This window comes from Cuculus canorus, chromosome 2, assembly GCF_017976375.1.
Source record: "Cuculus canorus isolate bCucCan1 chromosome 2, bCucCan1.pri, whole genome shotgun sequence".
Classification (NCBI taxonomy): Eukaryota; Metazoa; Chordata; class Aves; order Cuculiformes; family Cuculidae; genus Cuculus; species Cuculus canorus.
Genome location: NC_071402.1, coordinates 93,110,959 through 93,129,941, shown reverse-complemented (window position 1 = coordinate 93,129,941; position 18,983 = coordinate 93,110,959). Strand labels below are relative to the sequence as shown.

Below are 18,983 nucleotides of genomic sequence, written 5' to 3'. Positions count from 1 at the left end.
AGGTTAAAAGGTACCTGACCATCCCCAGCATCACCAGCAGTGCCTCTGGCTCAATACCACCACTCATTCCTAGACTAGATCAGCTACTGGTTAAAAAAGCAACCCCCTAAAACCCAAAAATGTCTGTTATGAATGGTAACCTGACATTTCACGGAGGTGATTACATTACAGTTCGAATAGAGAAATTAGATGTGAAATAAGAGAAACAGTGAATGTTGTACTACTACCAGGAATAAAAGAAAAACCATCAAGAGTTCACAGCTTAATGGGACTCTGAAACAAATCTCTGTAAATTCAGGACATATTCTCACGCAAGCCGAAACAGAAATTAGTCCAGTCACTAACAGGAAATGTGGGCAGATAGGACAACTATCTGCCAGGACCAAGCACATATATGGTTTAGGGGGAGAACAAACAAACAAAAAAGTTTTCCTTTTTTTGTCCTCAAAGGAAGCAGAGAATTTGGTGCTAACACCAACCTGTTCTTGCAAGTGGATTTCTGCAGAAGCTGAGGTGAACAAGACTGGCACATGAAAGCTCCACCACACAGAAGAAACATGCAGGCCGTCCCAGTCTATGACAACAATCTAAATACTCCACCAAAGACCAGCTGGAAACAAGCTCAGAAGACTTCAAGCATTATTTACAGCTTAGACTGTAAATACACAGAGCGAAAAATACAGCTACTCATAGGCATGTGCTGGGCTATAACAGCTGCTGGCGTAAGTATTGCCTGATGCCAGTTTTAAACTGGATTTGTGAGAGTGGAAACAGCAGACCCAAGCGAGCTCCAAGTTGCAATTACTGACTTGAGCGTCCGTGGGCATCGCTGATGGGTCAGCAGGGGTCACTCAGGCACTTTTAGCGGTGGTCTTAACAGTGTCAAAAATGGAGACAGCAATTCTGCAGCTCCACAAGGACGTGCCTCTGCCACTCCAAAGAGCTAGAAGACTTGTTGCTGATGGACACAGCCGTGACAAACAGGTTCCCTACACCACTCACCTGCTGCTGCAGGGATTTAATTTGGAGAGAACACCCTTCGACACAAGACTCCACAATCACTGGACCTGGATTTTTCGCATGGAAAGCACAGTAGGGCAGCAGCAGGAAAAAGAAAAATTAACATTTTTGATGCCGCACACACACGCCTACATGGCTACTGGATATGAGCGCTGACAATATCTAAACTCACAAGCTTACTAATTTTATGCTGCACTTCATATTCCGAATTAGCAGCCACTTGCATTTCTATTATGTTGAAACATTCCTAAAATGAAGCACTTCAGGTTCCCTTATACAATATATATTCTACTATTTTAGTAGGATCATTGCTTGCCCTGTAAAGTTCCTCTATTCCCTTTGGCTTTCCCCTTTTGAATTTCCCTTTTATTTACTGAGAATATTTTGAGTTTTTAAAAAAAAAATGTTTATTTATTGAAACACTCCATTGGAAAAAGAACAGCACAGATACAAAACTATTTCTTGAAATCAAGTCATGGATTCCAATGGCATGTAATTCACACCTTGAAAAGAAGTCTGGCAACTTTTGTTTACATGCCTTAACTTGCTCATTTGCATTCTGTAAAATATTAAGTCATTAACTGGAAGTTACTGTATCCTCTATAGTACACAAAGAAATTTTCATCCTGCAGCCACAGTAATTCTGTGTCATTAATCACTGCGTGATTCAAGCACATCTGTATTTCTGGTAAGAGCGTATGACCGATAATAAAAACTACATATAAATGGGCTCAGCTCAGAGTCCTGCATTCATTTGGGAAATTGTCAGCAGAAGCTCCCTCCCTGGTTGTAGCTGTATTACTCAACACACAGTGCACAGGAGTTGTTTGTGGAAACATACGGCATTTTTAGGCCTGGCCTCATGATGGGAATTCCACACTGAAAAAAACCCTATCATTTATACACTCAAACCTCTCATTGTGCCCTCCACTATGAATTTATATACAGGGGGTAGAGGGTGAATTGTTCAGCTGTAAGCTGGAATTTACAAACGTGTTAAAGCACCTGCTGAAAATAACTAGGAATTATGCTCTTGACATGAGTATATGCTTCTCTTTCTGTAAAATAAAAGCCTCAACTCAGCACAGGACAAAAGTACACATAAAATGAATCAATATTGAATGAAAAGACACAAATTCACTTTTCTAATTTCCGGTTTTTATCTTAGTTACACTAATAAGTCCTTTTGATCTAGTTTTTAGCACAAGATACTCAGCATATAGATTGTATACTCTGCATTTATTTTTCCTTGATTTCAAAAAAAAAAAAAAAAAAGGCAAATAGAATTATCTCTAAGGAAAAAATATTTCCATGGTCATTAAGTACAAATGAAAAGGGAAAATCAGGAAGAAGCAAAGATGAGTCGGATGGAATATTTACCTCCGCACCTCTTCCTCTCAGCTGCATGCTGCAACATTAGTGTCAGCTACAGACAGGTATGAACAAAGTTTTCCTTGGGGAATATATTTATCCACTTATCTGCAAACTAATACATTTCCGTGACTGTAAGGAGGATTTTGTATATACTGAGTTTCAGAGCACTTCTGTCTTTCCTCACTGCCAGAGGAGCCCAGTTAAAAGGAATGGGACCAAGCCACCATTGTGCACTACTGCAGTAATTCCTGAGCTCCAGTTTCTGAAAAGAGAAAATGGGTGGGGCAACTGGATTGTCTCCAGAGAAAAACCTCCGCTTCTTTTTCCAGTGGACTTTTTACTTAGAAGTTTGCGTGCTGTTAACGATTATGTATCAATTATTTAGTATAGCTTGGAAGTGCACCAAAATAATCAAACCAATGTGTTTCTCGGGCAGAGCGTTACCAGGGCAGCAAAGGAGCAAGGCAGTGGGAGAGTAACAGCTCTCTCCTCCGACCTGGCAGCAGACTCCTGGACGGTCTGCATACACCTGGGTTAGCGATAAAACTCAAAAAACTACAGCCTGGCTTCACGCACCCACGCTGCATCATCATTAGCCTTCTACAACTTAAAAATGCTACATAAGCATATATGTGGTTCCCACGGTGGGATTTACATATGAAGCAGAAGGAGCAAAGCAGGTATTTCAAAATTTGTTTACCAAATACACTTTTCTCACACAGGCACACATAAAGGATAAACCCACTTCAATTTCCACCACGCAGCATCAAGCCAAGTCCCTCAGCACTCCTAGGCACAAAGATGGCAACAGCAACGGAGAATAACTTTTCTGACCTTTAGAGCATCAGAAGTCTATTCCCTTTATCTTGCCAAGAGGTTCTAATCCCCGTGATTCATGTTTTGTGGTTCCTAGGCTAGTGCAGGTCCCCAGACACAAAGTCAGCTGCTTCACGGAGGTTGCAACCAGATCAGAAATCCACCGCCTGTACGTTAACTGGGGCCAGGCTGCCCTGAACCTGCAAGGCTATTGCTTCAGAAATTGAGTGTGAGCTGTAGTCCACCACACAAGCTTGCCATACACATGAATCTGGACCTTCAGAGGTATGTCTATCACGCCGTCACATTCACTGAAAGAGCTCGGCTGCACTGAAGACATAGAAATGTAGTTGCAGGGACACAGAGAAGGATTTGGCCACTACTGAAGGGAAATAATTCTCAGCGGTCAGACACCGAGCTGTTAATTACTTCTCAGGATGAACAAAAGTCTAACTGTATCTTCGGGTGCTTCATTTCAATAATTCATTCACCGCAGAGAGCTTCCCTCAGATGAATCTCTTAAGAGCGAAGGAAGATCAGACTAGGCAGCTCCTGGAACTGGTCATGCTGTCAGAGTCGTGTCCCGTGGGCACAGCAAGGCAAGAGGACCCTGGACAAACACATCTATATCTCATTAATCTACACTCCAAAACACTACACACAAATACACGATGGGGTGGATGAGGAATCTTGTGAACAGAGCAACAGACCTCCAAAATTTTAGGAAAGAGTTCTGCTGAAAAACACCAGGTCACCACTGCTACTCAGGACAGCCAGGAAAGATCTGGCTTCATCCCCCAGCATGACCTTAAATGACCATTCCAGGGCTTGATCCAGTAATGGCTTTTGGTGCAATAGCTCCTCAGGCTTTAGTAGAGACCAAGTGTCTACACACCTTTGTTAATCTGTCTCTTAATCCTCCTGTGCTTCCTCTTCTTGACTGTGGTAGCTGTGACAGCAATACCTTACTTTGAAATGTCTGTTGAAAGAAGTGCATCAAAAAACATGGAAGCCCCCATGTCAGTCAGTAAAAAATGTTACTGTTTAATTGTTTTGATTTCAGACCACTTCAAAGAGGACAGAGAAGAAGGACAAGATGAATGGCCTACGTCAGCTCCAGCAATTATTTTCTTCATTTTTCTTCTAGCAGAGAGAGAAGAAAGTGGGCTGCACTGGATGCCACTTTAACACCAATGCAACAAAAAAAAACCACTGAGTACTGAGTATTTTGAGTATTACCTATGCAGAAAAACTGACAATTGTGAATTACTTGGGTTTGATCCTGCTTACATCCAACAGTTGTACAAAAAAAAGGAGAGGAAGAAAGAAAAGAAAGTTGGCAAGATCAGTTGTAGACTTGCTTGTTATGAGAGCAAGGTGAATATTTTATTTGTTGCTCACCTATGTTTACTTTCTCTAGACTCACAGTTCTCAAAATCTCTGCCAGCTAACCAAAACCAGCACAAGTCCATCTGTGTAAACTGAAGTCTTTGCTCTACAAGCCCAGGTAGAAGACTAATTCAAAACCTTGCAAAGCATGTCAGAACTAATGCAACAAAAATAAACCAAGTAGAAAAGGTTTGTGTAACCAAAAAGCACAGAAAAATAATGGTTTCCTTTGGAAGAAAGAGTGTCAGATTATTCTTTGCAGGAATTCACTTTCCGTTTTATGAGCACAGAACTTTGCCTCTCCTTTTGGACAGTCACAATAATTTGGGAGAGGAACTTCAAAAGAGCATCCCATCTTCCTGATTTTACTTCCATGTGAACACTCCCCTTCAAAGTTAAATCGTTCTACCTAAAAATTCTTTGAGGAACTGTTCAACCCTTGTGTGAGATGTTGAGTTTGAAAGAGGAGTCATTTAAAAAGCAAAAGGTAAAAAGCAAACAGTGTAAAAAGAGAGACTCATAGGAAAGTAAAAGAGGGAGGAAGGGAGGGAAAGGATTTTGCTTCTCCACAGAAATTGTTTTGATACAGTATCCCAGTTGCATGAATTTTCCATATGGCTGTGTCAGATCCACTTTAAGCCACAGAGCTGTCAGATGCTCGTTTTTTATGGTGTGCTTACGTGGCAGGCCAACCTTTCTGTTGAATCAGTCAGTTTTTCACAAAGCCAGGATCTGCAACCCAGAAAGATGTACAAGCTCTTCTGGCCAGAAGTCTCAACTTCACAGAAGTGAGTGAACAACTGTATCAGAATCGGCGCTTTTACATGGAAAAATAAATCCCAAACATTACGAACAGCATAAGAAGTAGCAACTAATCTGCACATGTGAAGCAAATATCACACTGGAAATGCCTATTTAAATGATCACATGCTATCACAAATTGGCAATTCTTATAATAATCCAGAGAAATCTCAAAATTTGTACCTGCTCAACTTCCTTTGTCTTTAACAAAATGAGCAGGAGACATTTAGTTCATGAACAAAAGCCTTAATACCTCAGTTAAAATTTGCCTGTTATAGACTAAGTAGAATTAGCAAAAAATCTCAAACAAAATATCCACTCCTTTTCCTTTACCCAAATCTAATTAAGACACCCCATAATCCTACAGCCAAGTGAAAATATCAGTCTTGTAGGTATTATAAGGCTGAGGGAGGTGGGCGCATTTCCTGCGTGTTTTTCACCTCCCATCCCCAGCCTTTCACGTCTGAAAGATTATCTCCATTTCTCCATGCCTCAAATTTTGCTAAAGTAAAACTGCATATTTAAAAGCAGCATACACACTAAGCAGGATGTAAACATTTAAATAACAAAATGCACATCCATTAATCAAAACTGATACCAGTTTTCTTTCCATTTACTGGGAGTTCTTCTGTAAAACACCATCTTAGTTACTTTTGCCAAAACTGTGTTTTTAAAGCTTGAAGAAAAAAGCTGATTAGTTATAACATTGGCTCAAGAGACATGTTTTATGTCAGTGTTTACTAGAAATGTGATATTGAAAATAAATTGCAGGTAACCAGTACATAATCATGTGTCTACATGAGCCCTTTCTATTAGCTTAAAATCAGGCCTTGTCTCCTCTGACTCTTTTCATTGCATCAGTAGATTTTAAAGTATTTCAAATTTCTGAACGCCCTTGCAGAAATACGTGGCTAACCAGAAAATTTCAGCTTTGGAAAACACTGACCACTACATCCTTTCCAGGCCATTATTTTCCACCAACTAGACATTAACATTCAGATTCCTCCTTGTTTGTCAGTATTTCTAAACAGCCTTTTGTAATTAATACATCCAACTACAGAAGCCAAACATCGGTGAGTTAGGACTGTCGCTGGACATGCTATACAAATTGTGATTTCCCAACCAAATTGAAAATCAATTCACAAGATGCATTTATATGCTTTTAAAACCTCACTACAAGCAATACACTAAGGTCCACAAGAAAATATCTCAACAGGTTCAATCTATCTTTTACCCTTGATGCTGCAGACACAGGAAAGAAGGCTGCAAGGCACATGGGGCACACCAGCCTGCTCATCGCACACTCTCTCTACTGAAGTTCCCTTTGACAGTCCCAGATGTTAAATGGGATAGTTCTACTGTGCAAATCTGCTCAGCGTTTTACTAGAGCATGGAGGATGAACATTCAAAAGAAAATCTGCTACAATGCGAAGCCCCTACAGAATGGGAAAATCAAAAACTTCTACCCTCACTCTCCAAAACAAAGAAGAAAAAAATAGGAAAGAAAGAAGAAAAATACTGGAATTTTTTTCTTTTTTTTTGCACTTCCTAACAGTCCTAAATGTGCTTATACAGACCTATAAAAAATGCAACCACATACCTACCTGCTCTTTCATCTCAGAGACACTGTTTGTAGAAATACTGCCTAAAATAATGGGGTCAATTTTCAGATATACTGAAAAATCCATTACTTGGCATTGCTTCCCGAGCGTATTACGATTACAGATTCATCAAACCTCTGAACCTTGATTCTTAATACAGCATTCTTCTCCAGACCCAATTTCTTGTTCTGCTTTCTCCAAGTACTGTAAAGATGTGATTCTCCAAGAACATACTTTAGTTAAATGTATTTTTAAGGCCTCATCATGTAAATGCCAGGTCACTTCAGTAGAAATGTCTTTAGACCTACAACTTTGTTTAGGGAGCAAACCAAAAGCATGCAGGATGTTATCAATATCAAAGGTTTGTGAAGCTCAAGAACAGGAGGAAAAATCAGAAAGGAATAAGACAACACTGTGAATTTGCCTGCTTCCTAGATGCTCACTAGACTGTTGCATATATTTGCATTAGCAGGCAGAATGGTAGAGAAGCAATATCCATAGACAGTGAGAACTGGAAGTCCCTCTGGAGACAAAGAATGAGAGCAGAAAGAAAACACAGAGGAAGAAAAAAAAAAACAAAAAAAAAAGCCCAAAAAAACCCCAACAAAAAAACTCAGAGAAACAACACTTGCAAAAAAAAACCCAAAACAACATTGTGAAGAAAAAATGTTAAAATGATAGTCTTAAAGATAAATGTGCTATTCATTTGTTTTTGAAAAGGCATGATAAAAGCCAGCCATAAGATACTGGAAAAACATTAATTATTAAAACCTGTTCTGTGCCAAGACCATATCCTGCCTAGATGCCTGTGAAAACTTCCCACAAGCTCTGGGATGTGCCCCGATCTGCCTTACTCTAGGATCCGGAATCCCTCTGGCAAAGGCCCCAAGCAGGGGATCCCAACCTGCTCCACCACGGAACTTCAGAGTTTGCCCTGACAGTACTGTTGCACGTGCAGATGACCTACCAAGACAACTAAAAGCTTCAGAAAGCCATAAACAGTTAGAACTGCAGGCCTTCTGAGCAAACCTAATGACTAGCCTAATTAATAAGCCTAAGAGAGGGAATTCTGGCCGTTTCAACAGGGAAGCAGATCTGAATTTAGCAGCACAACAACAAAAAACTGGCTTGCTTTCTACCACTGCAGCAGTGATTTCATGTACGTGAACATAAACTGCATTTCAGAAGTCTGACAAAGGTAAAATCATGCCGTACCAGAAGAGCACAAGAGCACTTCCTCTGGTATCTCCAGAAGTTACACCACTGTTTCAGGTTATAGTCTAGAATTTTTTTAAAAAAATAATAAATAAATAAAAAAGGGTAAAAAAATCCATAAAGAAATCACTATTTGGAAACATGCTAACAGACAGATATACTTGGGCATAACATACCTACACAGCATTCTAAAATAAATGTAAGATTTTATTGCTATGGAAATACATTTTCTTTAAAAGAAAGAAAAAGCACCAATGGAAAATATAATTAAATGTTCAATAAATTGTTATCACAAAAAAGGGTACCATCTCATCCCCTTAACAAATGCATGCGATATTTGAGACAAATTCATCAAGTCTGCTTTGTAGCCTACATAAAGATTTGTTTGAAAACGATTAAATCATGCCTGTAACAAAGTTTAGCATTTTCACAGTTCCTAATCTGCCTCTTAGCCACAAAAGCATTGCCCTGATACTGAAGAAGGCAATTGTCTTTTGAGATTCAAGGCATTAAACTGTTAGTACATACCTCTTGACAACTGAGAACTACAGCAACATTTTGGCATAGTAGGTATTTTGTTCATAAAAACTATAGAGTGGAACATTTTAAACACAATTAATGCATGCACCATTGTGCTTCCTTCAGAGATCTGGGACAGAAGTATTTCTTTCAGTAAGAAATCCTGAAGCAGGGAGAAAGGCAAAATCTCTACATCTACTGTCTAAGAAGCATGCACTCCTCTTCAAAAGCACAGCAGCTAGAGATTCCTTATAGGTAGTGGAACAAAAAAACTACCAGAGAAATTACACTTTAAGTGCCATTTCTAAACCTTTCTTTCTTTTTCCTGGCTCTGTATCGTGTCTGCACTGCAACCTTTACAGTAAGAACAAGTGTGCAATCTCCTATCTGACTTAACAGAACTTGGTAGTTAAAAACAACACCATTCAACATTAACTTACCCTACTTCCTCCCCACAAAATTAGGCCAAAAATCAGAGGAAATCATGCGGTGTGCTCTGGATATTCCATGACTACCACCCCTGGCAGGGCGTAAGCCGCATATTTCATAGGTAACTAGGCACACACACAGAGTTGTTTTGTAGCGACGCCACACCATAGGCTCCTGCTAAACCACTGCTTTTCCTCCCCGCAGCTCGTTCCAACCTTTTTTGCCATTTCAGCTTGGGAAGTCTGCCCTGGGATTTATGAAGGGGACTTGTTGGAAACTTATCTTTAAAACACACGGAAATTCAGGGGGAAAAAAAGTTTGTGGGGTATTTAACATATGAACATCAAAACTCTATTCACGGCTTCTGCTGGTAACCAAAGATGTTAAATCCAGTTTACTGCATTAACCAGATTCAATTATACACAAAGACTTTTTCAACTTTGCTTTATGAAAATCCCCCTTCCACTTTTCACAACCTGTGACAGATATTTCTTATTCCATCTATCACCAAAGGTCATTTGGGAATCGCCAAGTCAGCATCTTCTCTGAGCAGCCTCATTCTGAGAAGCATTAAGGGCATTTAAAAAGCTTCTGTATAAAAACAAACAGTACTGCCTTGACTACTGAACTAGAGCTTCCCCACTTCCCCAAATGCGTCACCAAAGCCTCCAAACATCTGTCCTAGGGTTTTCCCCTCCTCCTCCTTCTTCTTAAGGTAAATATTCTGATACATTTAAACAAGTGGAGGGAAAAAAATACTGCACTTTGACCAACTCATCTAATTTAGAAATTTAAAGTCCAGTTTATTCATCTGGTTTAACATAGTTAGGAAAACCTTACTTTGCCAACTGAGTAAAAGCCTGAGTTTCTCTCTCCATAATCTCATAAGACATTGCTGAACTAAAATGCTTACTACACAAGTCCAACATACCAAAGAACGAACAAGTCTAGGAAACACATACTGGTATAACTAGCTCTTTGAATATGTGTAGCTCTAGGAAGTCTCCTTTATGTTTTCCAGCATAAATATTTTCAGCAGTTTGCAATGTGAAAGTAAATGGTCTGATCGTAAAAAGCAACTCAAAATACAAGCCATGGAAGGGAATAATTTCAGGATTAAAAACCAAACCAACGTAAAGACCAAACTAGAGCCTTTTTCTAAGCTTTCCCAGTATATGGAGGTGGGCTACAGGGCTACTGTTTTGGTCATAATGATTCCTTATGGTTGGAAAAAAAGTATTTTTCACTTCTTCTGTGATTTTTCAAAGTGTTAGGTTAAACAGACACAGACACTATCCCCTAATATACAGACAATTGTGTGTTGTTACTGAGACAACCTGTGTGTTGTTACTGACCTCCTGGAGCAAGGTCCTCTCTACCTGTCCATCCTGCCCAGGACTGGGAATTTTTCCCACAGCCCAAGAATCCTTTCCTGAAGCAGCAAGTGAGTGTTTATCACACAAACGCTTTCAAGCACCTTAAGGCAGGCACAATTCAAGTTTGAAGGTAACAGTACTATTCTTCAAATTCCTTTGGTATATTTTTTATTAAAGAGAATTCATCGCAGCAAGATATTTTGAAATCGTAACAATGCTCTTGGAAAGTTTTTATCGGGCTAGATGTAAGACCATGCAGTAACACAGCCTTCAGCAGCAAAGTCTAGTGAACTGATGCCTTCAGCATTTGAGAATACCAGCAGGAGTGTCAACAGTTAAACTTGTACAGTTTTAAAGCACTAAAAAGTCGATTAAGAAAAACATAAGACAATAAGCCTTGGCCTTTTTCATAACAGCCATTTAAGACATAGATGATCATCAACCTGCAAGGAAGGCCTCTTAACCAACTTTCTCTAGCCTGTCCAGGATTTTGCTGGACATGTTAATTTCTAATGGTTACATATTAGAAGTGGCTGTCTGGGCTTTTTTGTGCGTTTGTTTCTAAGTAAGTTCAACACACAAACATTCCTTCCTCCCCCCCAAAAAGTTACCTTATATACCTTATAAATACTCTCACAGCAAACCAAAATCTATTCTGAGATACAAAGACTTAAAACAAAACAAAAAAACAAAACAAATAAACAAAAGTCATAGTCTTCTCAATGCTCATAAGAAAGCTGGATTCTTACAAAATGTCATTGTTCCTGGGCTCAAAAGACTAGACTCAGTTTCATCCCACAGCCAGCTGCCTGCTTTAACAGAAATATTTGAGAAAGCAACTGCTGAAATCTTACTTTTTGTTTCTCTTTTTTTCAGTTACAATTTTTTTATGACCTTCTAACTCACTGGAGTTCATGCTACAGCAAATGTCAGATTCTGTAGCATTTCTTACTCCATGCCCAATTAGCAGTAAAGGCGACACAGGATGTTAGGGTGAGGCAGAATTACAGATCTGCACTGTTTCCACTTCAGTGTATTCTGAAGGAAATCTAACTGGCTTATGTACAGCTTCAAACCCCAGTTCATTGCTGCTTTTATATTCTCATACTAATTCTATTTTTCTTAGCCTTATCCTTTACCAATTTCTTCCATCACGAGACTGTTTCTAATTGCAATTATAATGACCTTGTATTCCATAAAAAACGCAACATGTTGCTTTCTACTATCAAGCCAACAGTATTAATCTCCTTCCTCCACCCTTTTTCATCAACATTCTTGCAGGTATCTCTTTGCAATCCTGTTAGCGGGAATACCATTCTTTTATCCCTCTTCTTTAACTCCTTCTGAAAAGATCCATTTTTGCCACTGTCTGTATCCAGCAGACTCTCTTTGCGTTATCTCTATTTTCTTTTCTTCGTATTTGGTGTGCACATGCAGAAATCTATGAATATATACTCAAAGCTGACCATGACAGCTACAATCAAGTTTGGTTTCCTGGATTGCTTTCTTAATTGCTTAAATCTTACCCAAATTTTTTTCATTCTGAAATAGTTATGTGCCAAATTTTAGAGGGAGTGGTTTATTTTATTTTTAATTAAGGTGTCAACTGAGATCAGTTCAGTTTCCTACTAGTCGACCAGTACACTAAAATTATTAGTTATACATTAAGAACCTCCATCACTTCCCAGTTTAGAACTCTGTTAATAGAAGAGGCTGCTGGAGAGAAAAGCTAAGAAATCAGGAATAAGGAACACACCTTTTGTTATGCTTATAAAAATCCACACCTGTCTTCGGCAAAATTTAAGAAGCTCAAAAAGGCTGCCACTTACACATGGCAAACAGAGATTTCCAGCACAGTTTCAAGATGAGTTTAAGCAAGAATTTCAAGATAGCCCTGCCTCTGCACTGTCCCTCCCAGGCTGCCAACACCAGCAGCAGCAGCGGACCAACCAACTCAGTGCAAAAATTACCCACTTGCCCATGACGCTACTGCAACTCACTCTGGGTACCACTACTTCTTCCACTGCAGGACCAGCAAACACATGACCGAAGAGAGCAACACAACACAGGGAACAAACGTTGAGTTGGGGAAAGGCAGGACCTCTTCCCTTCCTCCTCCAGCAGCAATGGCTTAAACCACTCTTGAAACCAACTGGGAAATGATGACATTAAAGATGCTCCTCTCTAGAGAGACTTTCCTTGCAGTAAGCATTCCCTCCTGGCTGCGGGGGCTTTCTCAGCACCAGCTTGAAACTCTGCAACATGATGAAGAACGTTCACCAATAGGAGTGATTTCTTTCTCCAGTCCCCAGCACCTGGTCCATGCTGGGTACGTCATCATGCCGCACAGCTCACACAGTAAAGGCCTGCATTGCAGTTTGAGGTCCCAGCACATGGTGACTCATATGAGAAGCGTTGTGGTTCAATGCAGTGGAATTTCTTGGTTTTTTAGTTTGCTATTTTAAAAGCTAGGAAGTAACCTTTAAGAATACCTTTTAAATGTTAAGATTGTGAAGTAAAGCAGTAAGAAGTTGGAAAATGCCAAGTGTTTATGCAAACTAAACCAATGCACAAAAATCGGCTGTGCTCACTGCTTGGCTCTGCTGACTACCAGTTTCTTCATCATCTTTTCCATTATTCAGCCACAGAGTATCTGCTTCACAACACAAACAACTTTGTCTCCTCAACCCTCAACAACTGATGTGATACTGGTACCTCTGAATGGCAGGCAGAAAACAGAGGCATTGAGAGATTAAAAGATTTGCCAAAATTGTTGGCTAATCTTGAGTCTTCCATTTGAGTCACCCAGACCCTGCTTTATTTTTTCTTTAAAGGTACTTAGCACTTTCGCAGTGTTTTGTAGCCACTGTGGACTGACTGCAGTTGCTAAAACCCAGAATATGTGCCCAAGAGTCTCAGCTCAGGCAAAATGCAAAACCAAAATGTGATTAGTGACTGGCTGCAAGGGTTTGGTGTAATAGAATCACTCAGTCTCACACAAGATACTCGATGGCAGAGAAAGGAATCAAATGCAGTTGTTTCAAGGCAAAACTGAACAGCCCTATTCATCCTATTCTTTCCCCTCTTTCAATCTACCCTTGGCAAGCTTTTGACCATCACCTGTGGCCAATGACATAAGCCCCAATATGCTGTGCACTGAACAGGACTAGAACCTGTTGAAAACCCTTACTTAACCAAATTTATGGACATAAACAGGGAGACTGGAACAAGACAGCAGACGGGAAAGGGTGGCAAATAGCTTTAAATCCATCCTTTTCTACATTGCAGAGTATTCCAGTTTTCACGTGTAAATATAGACATTATTCACATACAATAGAATTTAATGTCTTTAGCCAAGATAATATCGAACATGCAAAATGTTGATCCATACACATGGTAAGAAACAGTCTAAAGATCTTACACTCTAAACAAGGAAAACAAACAAACAACAACACCAGAAAAAGAAACATTATCATTCCACATCCCAGATGAGAAATATGAGGCATGCAGAGACTACTTCTACCATCTACAATAGATCTGGTCAATTTACCACATTACAGGTGGATATTCTGGTGCTCCAGTCCTGGAGCACCTGCACCTGAGTCGGGGCAATTACAGGCTGGGCAGAGAATGGATTGAGAGCCACCCTGAAGAGAAGGACTTGGGTGTATTTGTGGATAAGCAACTCAACATGAGCCGTAAGTGTGCACTTGCAGCCCAGAAAGCCAACTGTGTCCCGTTCTGCATCAGAAGTGTAACCAGCAGGTTGAGGAAGGTGATTCTGCCTCTCCACTCCGTTCTCATGAGAACACACCTGGAGTACCGCATTCAGTTCTGGAGTCCTCAGCACAGGAAGGACATGGGTCTATTAGAGAGAGTCCAGAGGAGGCCACAAAGACGACCAGAGGGCTGGAGCATTGCCCATAAGAGGACAGGCTGAGAGAGTTGGGCTTGTCCAGCCTTAAGAGAAGGCAGTGCAGAGACCTTATAGCAGATGTCCAGGCTTACAGGAAAGATGGGGAGGGGCTCTTTATCAGGGAATGTAGTGACAGGATGATGAGTAATGGTTTAAAGCTGAAAGAGGGAAATTTAGATTAGATATTAGGGAGAAACTGTGAGGGTGGTGAGGCACTGGAACAGGTTGTCCAGAGAAGCTGTCGGTGCCCCATCCCTGGAGGTGTTCAAGGCCAGGCTACATTAGGCTTGAAGCACCCTGGTCTAGGGGAAGGTGTCCCTGTCCATGGCAGGGGGGCTGGAACTGGATGATCTTTAAGGTCCCTACCAACCTAAACCATTCTACAATTCTATGATACACCAAGAGCCACGCATCTCTCAACAAATATGAGGGAGGTTTTGGTTTCAAATATAGTTTGCACAAGAATATTTATGAAACAATCTAATATACAGAAACAAGAACAACTGCAAAATCAAAGGGTATTTATGTTTCAAAGCCACCCAAAGTTCTGACATTTGTTTCACCTGTTTCACACATGCTCCACAAATCTGAACAAGATACATATGCAACACCTTTACGCATGTCCACTGATACACTACAGAGCACAGACCACTATGACTTCTGATGTACCAACATTGCATCAACAGTCCCTCAGAAGAACTCTAAAGCAGAGCATCATTTTTGTGTCAGAAACAATACCAAGATGCAAAAGTCAAATATGCTCACACATTTCTTTTGAATCAAACAAGTACAAGTTACAGAAGTGAACCTTGAGAAATCTCAGTGGGCTTTTTGTAACTCATTTGATGCAAATCATGAACTAAAGCACAGCACACCAATCGATTCTCAAGTTTTATAGACTACACAACCAAACACTAATAAGAAATATCAACCTGTTAGCTTTCAGTGTAGACTGGCCCATTTCCATACTGAAGTACATTACTACTTTAAACCAACTTGAAGAGCCTTTACTAAATCACACTGAAGACACAGTAGATGTCTAGCTCTTCTGGACATTGTAAGACCTAAAATGCATTGAGATTCCCAGCAAACTTACACACGCTCTTCAGACTACTACAAAGCTATCAAGCTATTGAGCAAGACTATTCATATTATACTTGCATTTTCTTACCAAACGTGAAGTGCTAGAAGATTTGGAGACAGCTGTTGAACTTCAGGGCACATCTACCATTTGTTTAAAACAGAAGTATTTGATTGAGAAGGAAAAACAGAAACAGCAATAACTTGCATTCTTAAAAATAACAGAAAGCTTATCTAGAAAGAGACGAAGTTCAAAATATTTGTTACAGTTTTGTACTGGTGAATCATAGCACTGTGCTAAACACTGTACACATAATAAATGAGTTTTCATTTTTAAACTCTGCAACTGAGTACTTCTAAGCAAAACAAAAACATGAGTTGTTTTTCCTTCTATATCCTCACAACCATCTGACAACAAACCAGGCCCACTCGGCCCTGCTAAAAGCATGATTCTCTAACGTAACTGTACTTCTGGGAATACATTACAGCTTCTGTGAAATGTTTTGTTACACCTGTGTACCAAGGGGCCACGTAAATATAGGGTGTAATCACATACGAAGTAGTCTTTTCACTTGTTTTAGTGAGCTAAAACTTCACACGACAAATAGAGTAAATTAAGAAAAGACGACCTGTGTGTCTGAACGAGACAATATGTTCCTCTTTCTCAGCACACTTATTTTCTGGAGGAAAAGCAATGATCCTTTTGATTAGCAATCCACAGCTTTAATAATTAAGAGACTAAGACAACATCAGGAACATCTGTGAAAGAGGATGGTCATGGATGACTGTGACCATTAAGTTAGTCAGAAGGCTAAGTCTGACACTGTATACAACTCCTCTTACCACAGTCATCCACTGGGGATGGTAACATTTTTCACATAAGGGTGTATTAGCAGTGAGAAGCAGGGAAGGCTGATGTGACAAAACAACATAAAGGAGTGCAGCACAGCAGATGCCTTATTGGTACCCTTCAAATACAACACACTTGTTCAGCAGGAGTTGGACATTAAAATCATGTTGCTAACACACAGTCACAAAAACAAATGGCCAACTAATTTAATGGGGTTTTTTATAATTTGGAAAATAATGCCTCCCATATACTGTCCTCTCAATACAGTTAACTTTTCCTGCCATAAAAATCAGGTTAGTACAGCACTATATTGGCAGACAGTGAAAGCCAAGAAAGAGGAGAGAGAATCTCAGCACACAAAAACCAAATTTTATCTTCACTGATCCCGATACTTCAGGGCCACTGCTAATGTACCAAAGGCTGTCCACTTTCTCAGAAGTATGCAAAATGAGTAAAATAAAGCCATGTCACAGAAAGAAGAGCCTTAAGGTTTCCTGCCAGAATCTTAAATTTGGCTCTCTGTATTAAACACTACTACTTAATTTTCCCCAGACAATAAGGTTGCTTACGGTAAACAGAGGCAATATTAAAACCTTCAAAACTTATTCCTATGCTCCAGAAAACCTCAAATTAACTAATGGGAATGTGGGGGTGGTGTTTATGGTGGGTTTTTTTTTCCTGTGTGGTTTTTTGGGGAAGTAAGGACAGGGGGAATGTGTTGGATTTTTTTTTTAGGGGAAAATACTTTAGGTTCTTGGACTTGGTTGTTTATTCTCAAGGCTGACTTGGACTGCAAGTGCAACTCAAATAACTTACCTGATGCAAAACAGGATAAAGTGTCAAGGGTTATTCAACAGTGATCTCTCAAAAAAGTTAAACATTGATGGGCCCTGGACAAGTCCAGTTAAAGCTTTTGGCCATTTGATTGCTATGGGGCAATGAGAGGAACTGGGACAAGGGAGGTAAAAGCCAGGTAAGGCCATGGAGCGTTCTTTGTACATAGTTCAAAAGGTGACAACCAGGACTAAACAACTTAAAAATAACCTTTAACTTAAAAATACACATTACTTAATCTTACATCTTTGTCTTCCAAAAACTATACAACATAAAGAGTTGAACAAGTTTCATCTTTGACCACAGACATTTACTTCTTTTGCAGATTTAGTTATCATTGGTCCTAACTACTACAGATTAAACCACAGGTGCAACACATTTTTAAGTTTTAATGGTTAAGACCGTCATCTTAAGACCAGTCTAACTTTGCGCACATAAAAATAAGTGTTCGGAAAACAGACCTGTGAAATCTTTCAGGTTCCTCGAGTTCCAGCAAAATATGAGGATTTAAGCAAATATATTCTGTAATATTCTCAGAGACTGGTGAAAGAAACAGAAATCTAGTTTTCCTCAATATCTAGACTAAAAATGGAAATAGGGCATAACTAATGAGAAGTAAACTGATTTTTCAAACCGCTTCACCTCTAATAACCCATGATAGCAGCAATATATGCTCACTACATGTTGAAGTTTGCAGCACCTGTGTGGCTCTAACAATCATTTAACCGTTCCAACATCATTTCAAATTACAGGCTCACTGTATACCTCTATTTCCCTTCTCCATATTTAACCCATCTTAATTCATTCAAGAACTCTATTAGTTGTGGAAAAATAGTAACTGATGAAAACTGCTATTACAGAGGGCGTTAAAAGCTAAATGACTGGGGAAATTATGCAAGGCAAAAAAAAACCAGCAGCAATTAATTTCTTACACAATTAAGAGTTTAATTAGATTATTTATTTTAAATGCATTTACTTAAGTGAATACAATAGACTTTACAATAGACTTAACTCCTCTTAAGTTTCAAACAATAAAAGAGCAGATATCAGACAGACTACTAAAATTAGATCACTCTCGTATTTGATCAGTAAACATAAGCTCAGTTATGTCAGCAACTTGGTAAGCAGCAGATTAAAAATTGGGCTCTAATTTATTGCTTCACATTCAGTGAGAAAGGGAAACCTCATCACCTACATGTGAAATTCCTGATCTGTGAGGTTTATCCATTGCACTGAACAATGCTGATCATCACTTCCCGCATAAAAACACTGCAAAAATGTCTTCTCCAGAAGTGACAGTTAGTGGTAGCAGTGATGCAGTCTGCAAACACGAGGGCTTGGATACAGCCGTATACACTAGCACTTAGGAACCTCTCAACTGTAAACTAACTGAAACACATGCGGATGTTTGTTGGGTTTTGGCATAAAAAGTTAAAACTGGAATCAAATGTTGTTCCTGTCCCTAAAACTTCATGTTGATGTTTGTGGTTTTGTAATCGCTTTTATTCTCTGAAGGGATGCTTCCATACTGCAACTTTAAAATTCACATTAAAAAAGCTGATGACAGCTACATGTGAGGGTGCAGGTGGAAGCATGTAAGCATGTTCTCCCAAAGCCACACACAAAGGTGGGGATAGAAGCATGTTCTCCCTCGACGTATACACCTGCCTATCAACTGACCTGTATTTTCCCCCCCCATTTAATTCCTCTAAGGCCACTTCTACCACGACAGTAACAAATAAACATTGGATCAGATTCTTCAC

At 39.6% G+C, this 18,983-nt stretch overlaps 1 protein-coding gene across 5 annotated transcripts in view; it reads right to left on the bottom strand.

The window, feature by feature from the left end:
• Positions 1-18,983, bottom strand: part of HIVEP1 (HIVEP zinc finger 1) — a 118,506-nt gene that overhangs the window by 93,632 nt on the left and 5,891 nt on the right. The gene's annotated exons all lie outside the window — the stretch shown is intronic.